This window comes from Orcinus orca, chromosome 10 (assembly GCF_937001465.1).
Source record: "Orcinus orca chromosome 10, mOrcOrc1.1, whole genome shotgun sequence".
Taxonomy (NCBI): domain Eukaryota; kingdom Metazoa; phylum Chordata; class Mammalia; order Artiodactyla; family Delphinidae; genus Orcinus; species Orcinus orca.
This window is the reverse complement of record NC_064568.1, coordinates 101,226,421-101,239,623: the sequence shown is the minus strand read 5'-3', so window position 1 is coordinate 101,239,623 and position 13,203 is coordinate 101,226,421. Positions and strand designations below refer to the sequence as shown.

Below are 13,203 nucleotides of genomic sequence, written 5' to 3'. Positions count from 1 at the left end.
TCACTGTTAAGGGAGAAGTGAAAATGGATATCAAGGAGGAACTGGCAGATTCTACCTCACACAGTAATAGAGAAGCATAAATGCATGGAATCCCACTGTGAAAGGGGTTTTTTAATTATCAAGTAAAAGTGCTTATCTGATGCTTAAGCTTCCCTGCCCATTGGTTGTCCCCACTCCCACCCCCACTCACCTCATAAAAAGAGGTCTGGGCCAACCCATCTGATGTCTGGACAACATTTTCATCTGTTTAGCTGACATCCAGTGGTCCTTAAGGTCATTCCGAATAACTCTCAAACCTGAGCCCTCTTGCCTTAATAATTCCGATCTTTGAAGAGAGCCGCCAAGTCCCCACAGCCAGACTCCTCTCCTCCCAGCACCCACTGCTCTACACCACCTCCCAGTGTGCTACCCATGGCGGGACTTGAAGTCCTAGGAGTGGCCTTACACAGTCAGAGGAGGATATAACCACTCTGAGAAAATACGCATCTATTAATATACTTCCAGAACAGCTTCTCCGCTTGCTTTAGGATTTCTGCCAATTGCTTCACACTTTTAATTCAGACAGTGCTCACCACATCCTGAAGCTACATATCCCCAATCCCATTTGTTACAGTTGATTTTTTGGCTTTGCCGTAGAACCTTCCATGTCTGCCTATTTTTACCTTCTCCTATGGGTCGGGCCTCTTGGCTTGAACCTACAAAGATAGTTTTAAATCCTGAGTCTGTCGATCAACAAATCATCCATCCCTCCCACCTGCATCTGCAGCTGGTAGTAACTCTGGGGCTCCATCAGTGACACTGAGCAGAGCGTTGCACAGGGCAGGGCCCAGGCCAAGGCTGTGAGATACGCCCTGAAATCCTCCCTCTGGGTGACACGGATCCATGAAGCAGCCCTTTCTGTGGCAACAAGGAAAACTGGTTTGGATGTGTGTTGCTGCCATAGCGACGCCCAAGCAGGCAGCTAAGAGCCCCGGGGGACTGGGCCGCTGGCAGCACCTGCTACCAGAACTTTCCTTCAGCAGTGAGGAGACTTCCAGAGCCCTCCGGAGCCAGGAGCCAGTGGTTGGGAGATAGCATTCACTCATGCATTCATTCGTTCCTCATTCATTTGTAAAACATACTGAGGTCTTCTACAAGCCAGAGGCTCTCTGAGAATAAAGGTCAACAAGATCCTATGAGCTGTCTGTCTAGTGGGGAGTAACATCACAGCCGGGACGACTCTATGAAACTGCGTCAGGTCACGCCATCCTCTGCTCAGCACTCCGAGGGGCTCCCACGGCCCTTCCCCTGGCCCCCAGAGCCCTGTCCAGCCCACATTTCCCCCACACCCATTCTCTCCCCTCCAGCCACCCTGGCCTCCTTTTCTAACAGCCCACATGGGTGTGCTCCTGCCCTCCCACCTTTGCATTTCTCTTTCCTTTGTCTAAAATGCTCTTCCCCAAATTTCTACGTGGCTCCCTCCCTCCCTCCCCTCCTTCAAACCTTTACTCAAACATCACCTTCTCGGGCTCCCCTGGTGGCGCAGTGCTTGAGAGTCCGCCTGCTGATGCAGGGGACACGGGTTCGTGCCCCGGTCCGGGAAGATCCCACATGCCGCGGAGCGGCTGGGCCCGTGAGCCGTGGCCGCGGGGCCTGCGCGTCTGGAGCCTGTGCTCCACAACGGGAGAGGCCACAACAGTGAGAGGCCCGTGTACCGAAAAAAAAAAAAAAAAAAATCACCTTCTCAGTGAGGCCTTCTCTGGCCACCATGTCTCAGTGTTAGCACTCCCAGTGTATTTCATTCCTCCTTCCCGATTTATTTTTTCTCCTTAACCTCTTCTCCAACATTCACTACCCTAATTTTTTTTTTTTTTTGGACGGAGACCCGGCGCCTTGGGAACAGGCGCAGTGGATGTGGCACCATGGGACCACGGGAGGAGCAGAGCTGGAGGCACGTGGAGAGGCCGCAAACCCCGAGAAGGGGCTGAGAAGCCAGCCAGCCAGCCCCAGGAGCCAGTGAAGCGAATGGCGAAGTAGCATCACCCAATTCCTACTCTAGAAAGGCCAGAGGGCGTGGCCCCTCGGCCTCTTGGCTAAATCAAGGGTAGAAAGGCCAGAGTGTGGAGCACGGACGGGAGGGGAGCCAGACAGGAGACAGGACAGCAGTGGGAACGATGGTTCACTCATCCCTGAAAGAGGATCGCGGTGAATTAGGGCAGGGGTAGCCGACGTGCTCTGTGAAACACCAGACGGTAAACACTGGGGGCATATTCAACTCAGCCGGTGTAGCAAGAAGGCAGCCAGAGAGCACGCAGATGAAGGGACGTGGATGCTTTCCAATAAAACTCTATTTACAAAATAGTCGGCCGCCAGATCTGGCCTGTGGGCCATAGTTTACGACTCCAGAACCGGGGGTCCTGGAGAGAGACGGCAGAGCCAGCAGAGTGGGTGGTGGGCAGGCTTCGGTGGCAGACAGGCCGGCCTCGCTGTGAGCGCTCGAGCACCAGGGAGCTGAAACCATCGGGGCCCACGGCCCTGAGTCGAGGGTGACCCAGGAGAATCTCTGCAACTACCTGATTCCAGTTGGAAATATCCCAAGAGAGAGTGAGAAGCCGTGCAGGGCAGGGCAGCCAAAACCGGACCGAGGGAGGCAGGGTGTCCCCGAGAGTGTCTGGGGCCTGGACGTAGGGATCCCTCCCACCTGCCTTAGAGCAACTGCAAGGCACCCTGACCTTTCCTCCTCAGAACGTCTCCCTCTGCGACCCCACGGGGCCCCCTCCACCCTCCTCTGCCGGGTTCCCCTCCACGACGCCGGTGTCTTCCCTTCCGTGGGATCTTCCCCAAGTGGATAAAGCTCAGCGAGCCCCACTGAGAACAAGAGAATGCCAGGGTGCATGTGTGTGATGGGCGGCCGCCAAAACACAGGCCCCGGGGGGTGAGAGAGTGTGACGAGGAGCAGGGCGCGGATCTGGGGTCCTCACGGAGTCGGACAGGTGCTGAACCCCCCAACAGCTGCGCGCAAGACAACTGCGGGAAGAAGAAGAATAAGACGCAGCAAAAGCAGATGCGGAGGGACTGAGCCCGTCGGGCTCCTCTCCAACGCCTCCCGCCGGCGGGCAGCAGGGACGGGCGCTCCTCCCCAGCACATGCCCCACAAGCGGCTCCTGTTCCCGCAAGTTTTAAAGGTCACATGCTGACGTGACAGTCGCTAAGACCGCGATGCAAACGCTCACAGGAGGCTTTGTGCCGGGGGCACGGCCCACCCACGGGCTCCGCACACAGAGGGCGGCCTTTCATGTCACCCAGAGCCTGGCCAGGAACCGGCCCCAGCGGGTGGGGTGCTGGCAGCCGGGCGGGTCCTCGAGTGGGTACCACGACGCTCTCGCCCCAGGCTTGTGGCCTGTGACCTTCCACTGCCCACACTCGGCGAGTCTGCAAGTGGTTCAAAGGCAAGTGTGCACGGCAGAGTTTGCAGCCTATCAGCTGAAGGAGTAAAACCGGCCTCTGCTTGTCTTGGGCCCACTTGCTGCTGTACAGAGTTCTCGAGGACCCCAGATTCTCAACGAAGAGGCCGGGCCGCGCCCCGCCCTCGGGGCGACAGACTGGGGCCCACTGTAAACCCATCCCACCCACCAGCCCTGTTCTCCCGGGGCCTGGCCCGCCTCCCCCTCCTCTCTCACCCGCCCAGCGAGCCCAGGGCTGCCGGCCAGAGGCCTCCTGCACCACCCAGCCTGGGGGGGCTCCCGGGAAGGCTGGGAGCAGATCCGGGAAGATGGGGCTTCTTCCCAGCACCTCAGGAAACTGCCCACCCAACACACACACACACACACACACGCACGCAGACTAGGCCCCTCTACTTCTAGCTCACGCCGCCAGCTCTGGCTGCTCTGGGGTGATGGATGAAGGCTCCAAAAGCACACCCTCCAAAAGCTCGACTGCAGCCCGTCTCCAGGGACCCTGGGCACCTTCAGGCAGTGGTCTTGCAGGATGCAGTGCCCTAGTCTGGGTTTTGTTTGTTCTGCTTGTTCAAACTTTCATGCTTCCCATTGTTTGTCAGCTCACAGGAGCTCAGGTAACAAGCAGAGAACTGTGCCCGGATGGAGACCCTGGACGGCTGCCACCCCCCTTTCCCTCCCCCACCCCCATGATGCACTTCCCGTTCACGCAGGGGAAGCTTCCGGAACGGGCAGTGTTCGCGCTGTTGACCGCGGCTGAGGGCCTCTGAGAAGCTGCAGCAGCGTCAGGCGGGTGTCAGGACCCGCTCTGGCACCGTGTGGGGCCGCAGTGGCTTCAGGACCACCAGGCCCAGCTAGGACTCCAGGCCGACCTCGGAGCAAATGCCAGCCCCCCCTCATGAGACCACACAAGACTGGGCCCCTGCAGGGTGGGGACGGGTGCCCCCCTGCTGGGTGAGCCCAACGGGGTGGGAGAGAAGAGTAGACCTCAGAGGGTGGGAGACAGAACCCGGCAGCTGTCTGAAGACAGAGGGATGAGACGGGGGGCCTGGGCTGTAAGCCTGGGAGGGTCCTAAGCAAAGCCCCCAGAAGACCAGCCCCCCTCTACATGAATCAGCTGTGTGACCACGTGCACCTCAGCAACCTCTCTGGGCCTCCATTTCCACAGCATTAGAGCAGGATGGTGAACATCCCATCCTTGACGTTTGCTGCAGGCAGAGGCCAGTGCCTGCCCCACGGGAGAGCCGGGTCAGCGTCAGTCATGATACAACGAGGACTGACTCTCCTGGTCCGAAACCAGCAAAGGCCTCACGGACCCAAATTCAACACCTTCCTTCCTGCCTCCTTTGAAAGGAACACACCTCCTTTGAAAGGAACACACCTTCACCTAAAAAGTGGGAGAGAGAAACTCAAGACTTTCTTCTTTCCATTTAGATGCCCAGTTAGGGTCTCAAACCTAGAATTTAGTTTGCCCGTAATTTCTCTGAGCCAATGCTTCTCTTAAGGCAGAAAAACAGGGAAGAGGGGTGATCCGCGTTCCCTTTCTAGCCTGTTACTGCAAAGTGGTCCCCCACCCTTCTCACACACTCACACCTACCTCACTCACTCTCACATCCACACACACTCACACACACCTCTGGGTGAAGGGTGATGCAGCTGCTGAACTTACGGGACGCAGTACGTAACATCTGCTTTTTAATTAAGTGCAACGAGTCAATTATTAATCGACACCAAAACCTAAAGTGTAGGTGTGGCTGAGATCACTAATGCCACAAGAGATCATCCCACGGATGCCCGGGGCAGCTACAAGCCCTAAAATATGTCTAGCCTGCCCGTTAATACTGACTGAGCAGTCAAACACACGGTCACATCGTGTGAGACCCAAAAGACCACAGGGGTAACCTCAGTCTCCAAACATCAACATGAAACCCAACCAGAGGGAACAGCTGAGAAACGAAGGAAATCCTGACACAAGCCACACCCTGGAGGAAACTTGAGGACATTATGCTGAGTGCCATAAGTGACATAAGGATAAATACTGCGAGATTCCACTGATATGAGGGCCCTAGAGTGGTCAAATCCATAGAGAAGGAAAGTAGGGGGGTGGGTGCTCGGGGCTGCGGGGGGAATGGGGAGTTTGTGTTTCATGGGGACAGAGGTTCAGTTTGGGACAACGAAAAAGTTCTGGAGATGGACAGTGGTTGCACAACAACATGAATGTACTGAAGGCCAGTGACTTGTATACTTAAAAATGGTTAAAATGGTAAATTTTATGTTATGTGTATTTTATCACAATTTTTAAAAATAGAACAAACAATCCCATGAAATTAAGAGGTAAGCAGTGCAGCCTGGACCATGAGACCCTCTGAGGTCATGGAATTCAGGGAAGACTTCCTGGAAGAGGCATCTGTGCCCCCCATCCATCCCCCCACCCACCCCGAGCACCCCCTCTGAATAAGCCGTGAGGGGCTGGCTGAACGGAGCAAAGGGTAGGGGTCGTCTTACACTCCAACGACATCTATGGGAACTGAAGGCCAGGTCTCAACTGCTGAGAAGGCCCAGTCACCAAGGCACAGTGTGGCGTGGTTGACGTGACCACATGATATAAATTCCAAAGACCCAGTTATCTTGAGGGTAAAGGGGCACTGCTGATAATTACCCCAGACAAATGGCACAGGGTCACCTGGGGCACAGCAGGAAGAGCCCAGGCTCAGGAACCAGGCAGACCTGGGTCAAGTCCTAGCTCAGGCACTCACTTGGGCAAATTACTTTCAGTCTCTGAGCCTCAGTTTCCCTACCTGTAAAATTTCTATCTCATGAGGTTACTGGGACTATCAAAAATAAGATGAGAGGACTTCCCTGGAGGTCCAGTGGTTAGGACTCTGCGCTTCCGCTCAGGGGTCATGGGTTCAATCCCCGGGCGGGGAACTAAGATCCTACATGCCGCGTGGTGCAGCCGAACAAAAATTTTAAAAAATAAAATGAGAAAAGCTCAGTCCAGGATGTTGCATCTCTAAATATTAAAGTCTGTAATTTCTTATCTGCAATTCTGAGATCCAAAATGCTGTGAAAACTGAAAGCTTTCTAAACTCCTTTGGTGGCAAAATTTAACAGTGACCAATGCCCGGCAATTTAGAAGCTTTACGTCACTTGGTGTAATTCATTCCTGTTTCTCTGCAGAAGCAGTAATGTCTTTGATGACAGAGGGCTGCTCCAGTCCCCGCTGGGCATGCATGATCCTTCCTAAGTGCAAACCTTCTGTATGAGGCTGGAAGGGTGAGGACTCTAATTATAGTTTCAGTGTCTTATACAGATTTAAATCTCTTGTCACCTATAGATACAGTTATGGGAAGTTATATTAAGTGGAAAACGGCATGTTTTTTTTGTTGTTTTGTTTTGTTTTTTTTTGTTGTTTTGTTTTGTTTTGTTTTGTTTTTTTGGCCGCTCAGCATGCGGGATCTTATTTCCCAGACCAGGGATCGAACCTGCACCCCCTGCAGTGGAAGCTCCGAGTCTTAACCACTGGACCGCCAGGGAAGTCCCCAAAAATGGCATGTTTAGTTTTAAAAAAAGCAACATGTAAAATAATGTGCATTCTCTGCTCTTCTTTATTTTAAAAAGACGTCTGCACCCATGAGCTTATCTAAGCATAGACCATCTTGAGAAGCATTCTTGAGGATGGAAACACGGGTGGCCTCTGGAAACGGGGAACTGGGGTCTGGGCAGAGGAAGATTGATACTGCACTGCGCTCCCTCTTATGTATATTAAAATGTTTATTCCACATACCGAATACATTTTAAAACATTAAATTAAGACATGAAAAGGCACTTTACATCCATTAGAATGACTTTTATTTAAAAAAAAAAACAGAAAACAACTGTTGGCAAGGATGTGGAGAAAAGGGAACCCTCGTGCTCTACTGGTGGGAATGTAAAATGATGTGGCTATGGGAAACTATATAGCAGTTCCTCAAAAAATTAATAATAGAACATAGGATCCAGCAATTCCGCTTCTGGGCACCTACCCAAAGGAATTGAAAGCAGGGTCTCAAACAAATATTTGTACCCCCATGTTCACAGCAGTGTTATTCAAAAGGTGGGAACAACCCAAGTGTCCATCAGTGGATGAATGGGTCAACAAAATGTGGCATATACATATGATGGAGTGTTATTCAGCCTTAAAAAGGAAGGAAATTCTGACACACGAATGAACCTTGAAGACATTATGCTCAGTGAAATAAGCCAGTCATCAAGGACAAACACTGCATGCTTCCACCTAGATGAGGGCCCTAGAATAGTCAAATTCAGAGAGACAGAAAGCAGAATGGTCGTTACCAGGCGCTGAGGGAGGGGGAGGGGGAGTATGTAATGGGGACAGAGGTTCAGTTTGGGAAGATGAAAAAGTTCTTGAGATGAACTATGGTGATAGTTGCACCACAATGTGAATGTACTTAATGCCAGTGAACTGTACACTTTAAATGGTTAAGATGGGACTTCCCTGGTGGCGCAGTGGTTAAGAACCCGCCTGCCAATGCAGGGGACACGGGTTCGAGCCCTGGTCCGGGAAGATCCCACATGCCACAGAGCAACTAAGCCCGTGCGCCACAACTGCTGAGCCTGTGCTCTAGAGCCCGCGAGCCACAACTACTGAGCCCATGCACCACAACTACTGAGCCCTCGCACCTAGAGCCCGTGCTCCGCAACAAGAGAAGCCACCGCAATGAGAAGCCCGCACACCGCAATGAAGAGTAGCCCCGGCTCGCCGCAACTAGAGAAAGCCTGCGCACAGCAGCGAAGACCCGACGCTGCCAAAAATAAATAAATAAAATTTTTAAAAATGGTTAAGATGGTAAATTTTATATTATGTGTCTTTTACTACAATTAAAAATAAAGTTAGAAGAAAAATTTCTCGCATCACACTTCCCTTTGGATGCTGGGCTGCTGGAGCTGAACCTTCCTGTGACCTGTTCAGGAGACAGGCAGCGCTGGTTCAGGGCCGTCTGAATAATGCATGAGTCAAAGGGCTGTGGTCAGGGAGGGTCCTCCCACCCCGCAGGGCTCCGCTTGCCCAGCTGACCGCGGAGTGCCCTTTGGGAGGGCTGGGTTGGGCGGCGGTGGAGCAGGTGCTGGGCTCGAGCCTGACATGGACCAGGCTGGGGCCATCATGATATAAATGCGGGCTGCCCAGAGCCAGGGCCTGCTGTGACACACCCCACGGAGCCACGGCAAGACGCTAAGCCATGCGTGTCCCCCGGCAGCATCCAGTCCTCACAGAGAACGGATGAGGGGCTCCGGTTTCCCTTCGAAGTGAGTCAGTTCCTCTGCCCAGGGTTCCTCCTCAAAGTCTAAGAAGGCAAACAGAAAGGGGAATAAGAATATCCACCTCTTTCCTTAATACTTGACACCCAAGTTTCTCTTTTCATCTTTCCAGTCTTTTTTTTTTTTTTCTTTTTTAAGTTAAAGGAAGGGCCTTTCTGGCAGATTAGAGTATTTGGATCATTTCTATGCACCAACTGGCAATTTCAGCTTCATTTCTGGGTTTCTTCTTACCACACATGGCCCCGTGTGAGGCTCGAACCACAGGTGCCCTGCACAGGGATGCTCGCCCACAGGTGTCCCCGTGGCATCCCTGGGTCACAGGCGCCTCAAAAGCTCTGTCCATTTACCAGTTAGGAAAACAGTGCCCTGCCAGGGAGTTTCATGGAGAAAATGTTACATGGGGAAGGGGTTACAGAGATGCTGGAAGAGCTGAAAAGCCAAACCCAGACGGGAGTCCCAGCTGGACGTCCCCATACGCCCAGGCTCACCCAAACTCTGGGCAGCTTGGAGAGACCAGGGAGGGGACCGTCCCACGGGAGGACCGCTGTCAGGGCCCCAGACGGCTCAGAGCCAGGCGGAGGGGACACCTGGCTTTGCCCTCCCTCCAGCCCTCCCATATCTCCTCGTTGGCTGCTCTTGGTTGAACCCAGCTGGACGCCAGGCAGCGGCAAGGGAGCCCGGGAGATGTGGTTTGCAGAAGACAGGACACAGCTGTCCAGGGCAAGGCAGGCTGGCGACTCCAGCCACGGCTGTTGCAGCTGTCCCGACCTCCGGGGGGATATATCCACCTTTCTTTTTTCAGTTGTTGTTCTGTCCTAACATTTCTCTTTTAGATGCCCCATATGCAAAGGAATTGAATTAAATTTGGACAGAATGGATACTTTTTAATTAGATGGATACAATTAATCGCCAGGCCAGCCCACCACTTCTGAAGCCCCACAGTGGACATGTGTCCCCTGGCTCTTCCCTTGCCCGACCAAGCGTCCCCCAGACGAGTCCCTCTGCCCCGTGCCCTCTGTCAACAAGGAGCAGGCTGTGCCAGGCCAGTGTGAGGCGTGGACCAGACACAGACGTTGCTGGACTCAAGCCGGGCGCTGGGGGAAGAGGCAGCATAACAGGCTTCCAGGGCACCTGGAGAAGTAGGGGCGTTGCTTCCTGCACCAGGGCTGGGCTTCCAGGTACAGAGAGCAGAGGTCACTGTGGTCCAACGGGCTGAGCATAGATTAGGAGCTCAATTGCTCTTTGTCTAGATTCAGCGGAGGCACCCAACCTTGTGTGACCTTGAGCCAAACATGGTTAAGCTACAACCGGCTTTCCAAGACAAGGGAGACGTGACCAAGAACGTCAGCAAGAGGCCCCGACAGGTGCGTGCACCAGGATGGCAATGCTCAGCGCCCACACCCTGCCCTTCCTCAGAGGCGTGTTCTTATATTCGATCTCATCTGTCCTTGAGACCATCCTTGTGAAGGAGGGGGAGGGGTTTTTAGCCCATCTTACGGAGAGGGCACTGAAATATACAGGCACTGAAAATACGCGAGCACCAGCACAGTGGGTGAAGCTGGTATCGGATTCAAGGCCACGTGAGTGTCAGCCCCGGGCCTGTTTCTACTGAATCAAGGAGGACCAGTTACCTCCTCAGCCCAGGGCCATGGTACAGTTAAGGAACAACTTTGCATTCAGCCTAGGAAGGGGAGAAGTTACACGGGGGAAGAGGACGAGGGAGAAAAGGAAAAAGGAAGGAGAGAGAAAGCGGAGATGAAGAAAGGGCCACGATGGGCAAGCTGGGTGGGAACACACAGATGAGGGAATCATTCTGCCCCCTCTCTTCATCACGGCCCGTGACAGAATCGGTTTGCAAGACTGGGATGCCTCCCACCATCCCTCCAGGGCACTGGAAGCTCCCCCCACCCCCCCCCCCACCCCTGTTACTTATTCCGAAGAATAAAGAGCCACTCCCCTCCGTTTCTAATCTGGGGTGGTCCTCCCATCTGCAGAGATTTTCCCTCCCCCCGGGGGCCCAGTTTCCCACACTGGGAGTCTAGTTCCCTTGCTGTAAGGTGCCGGCCATCGTGTAAGGTGGGAGAACAAATACTCAGGTGGCTGTGCTGCGGCTGCAACACGTTTAAATGCACCTGAACAGTGAAACACTTTCACCTGGGTGGACAGGGGGACCACAAGGTCAAGGTGCCAAGGGTCCTCTCCTTCCCACTCACAGCAGCGTTATCTAGGCTGTTGTCAAAGACAAGCCCTTGCAGAGGCTGGGCGGGTGTCGTTCACAGGCCCAACCAGGGTGGGAAGGATGTAACCAAGGACTTGCTCTCTCAGAGCGCGTTACCCTGAGCCCTGGTAGTCACACTGCCGGCCACACTAGAGCCCAGGACTCTGGCTGAGTCCTCTGCTAAAAAGAGAACGATCATCTTCTCTAGTTTAGACACCCAAACTCATACCACCAGATCCAGAAACACACCCAAATTCCACTTTTGCTAATTTTCAACCCAAGGGATTTTCCAGAAAGTAGCGCTTTATAACAGAAAAGCTTCCTGGACAGCAGGCGGGGCTGTTCTAGCGAGTCCAGGCCATCGTTCTGATTGTACCCTGTAAGCCAGGAAAACCCACTGCTCAGTCTGCGCAGCTCCCTGTTTGCCGTCGGGGAAACCTACTCAAGGTGCTCGAGGGAACAACTGCTGTGCTGTGTTCAGGGCATGTAGGAAAGTGACATTTATTCCTGGGTTAACGTTTTTCTCTCTCTGCCCCCAGGGTCAGTCAACAAACAAGGTGTCCTTGGAACAGAGGCCTCCCTTTAGGCATCTCCCGGTTTCTGAGCACAGCTCAGCAAAGACGCCACAGCCCTCCATCCGGCTGTGTGCAGACGGGCATCCTCTGAGTCCTGCTGCAGCATTTCGGGGTTGCCAAGTTACGGATGGGAACAGGTGCTCCTAATTCAGCGTAACCCACCCAGCCTTAATTCACTTTCCCTGGAAACCTCTTGATTTCGGAGTGAAAACTCCTGGCTCCTCTCGGGCTAGCCTGGATTTGCCGAGGTGCGTTGCTAAATTTAATTGCCAGTTTCCATGCCATGTGATGGCGTGTGACAGGCCAACTCACCCTGTTAAGTTAGCCAAGGGGTTTTAAATAAATGCTTTCTGACAGAAAGGATGATAAAGATCCCTATTATTCAGCAGCGTGCTTGGAGAGTGGGCCGGTCCAAGTCTCACAACGAAGCAGGAACAGCCGCGGTGTTAATCGCACGAGTTCCCTCAGCGCTGCCCAGCGGTTACCAAGAAAGGCTAACAGGGCCTGCGGAAAGAGTCCCCTCCCAGATCAGGAGGCCTCACCGGCCCAGCCTGTCCCAGGTCTCTGTGACCTCGGGACACAAACAGCTCTGTGGGCCAGCCTCAGCTTCTCCATCTGAAAAGAGGAACTGTTTACAAAAAATCAGGAGTAGCAGCAAATGCTTGGAACTTTCGGGGAGCGTGCTATAGATCTCCAGATGCAGGACTGTGGGTGAAATCACCCACAGAGCCCCGTCAACAAGCCCTTCAAAGGAAGCAGCGTTACTCTTCCTCATAGCCTGTAATATACCAATAGGAATCAAATGCTGATGACGTTTGTATTCTCCCTGATTATTTCCTTAAGAAGCCCTCCCCATCTTCCGTCTAACGTTGCACAGCGTGGTCTGAGAAACGGCAGCATCGGCTGCACCTGGGAGCTCGTGAGAAATGCAGAGTCTCAGACCCCACTCCGTTCCTGGGGAATCAGATGTGATTCTGATTAACAAGCGCCCCAGGGGATGCATGTGTATTTTTAAAATAAATTTATTTACTTCATTTATTCATTTTTGGCTGTGTTGGGTCTTCATTGCTGCACATGGGCTTTCTCTAGTTGCAGCGAGCGGGAGCTATTCTTCATTGCAGTGCGCGGGCTTCTCATTGCGGTGGCTTCTCTTGTTGCGGAGCACGGGCTCTAGGTGCACAGGCTCAGGAGTTGTGGCTCGCGGGCTCTAGAGCGCAGGATCAGTAGTTGTGGCACACAGGCTTAGTTGCTCCGCGGCATGTGGGATCTTCCCGGACCAGGGCTCGAACCCATGTCCCCTGCATTGGCAGGCAGATTCTTAACCACTGCGTCACCAGGGAAGCCCCTGCATATGTATTTTAAATGTCAAGAAGCACTGGTCTGAAACAGTGGTTGTCAAACTTTAGTGCACGTCAGAATTCTCCGGAAAGCACATTTAAACGTTGCCCTCCACGCCCCACCTCCAGAGTTTCTGATTCAGTAGGTCTGGGATGGGGTTCAATAAGTTTCATTTCTACCAGGTTCCCTAGTGATGACAGTGCTGCTGGTCCGAGGACCACACTTTGAGAACCACGAGTAAGTATTCCTTGTGGCAGCTGTTCTGTGATACCTCACTTCCCAAGTCACTGAGGGTCCATGATATCTCTTCTTTATGTAC

At 53.3% G+C, this 13,203-nt stretch overlaps 1 long non-coding RNA gene across 2 annotated transcripts in view; it reads right to left on the bottom strand.

The window, feature by feature from the left end:
* LOC117197077 (uncharacterized) overlaps positions 1-883 on the bottom strand; it is a 177,432-nt gene extending 176,549 nt beyond the window's left edge. For both annotated transcript variants that reach the window (XR_007479563.1, XR_004477561.2), the window contains exon 1: positions 191-883. This is a non-coding gene — a long non-coding RNA (uncharacterized LOC117197077). The remainder of the gene's footprint in view (positions 1-190) is intronic.
* Positions 884-13,203: the final 12,320 nt, after the last annotated feature.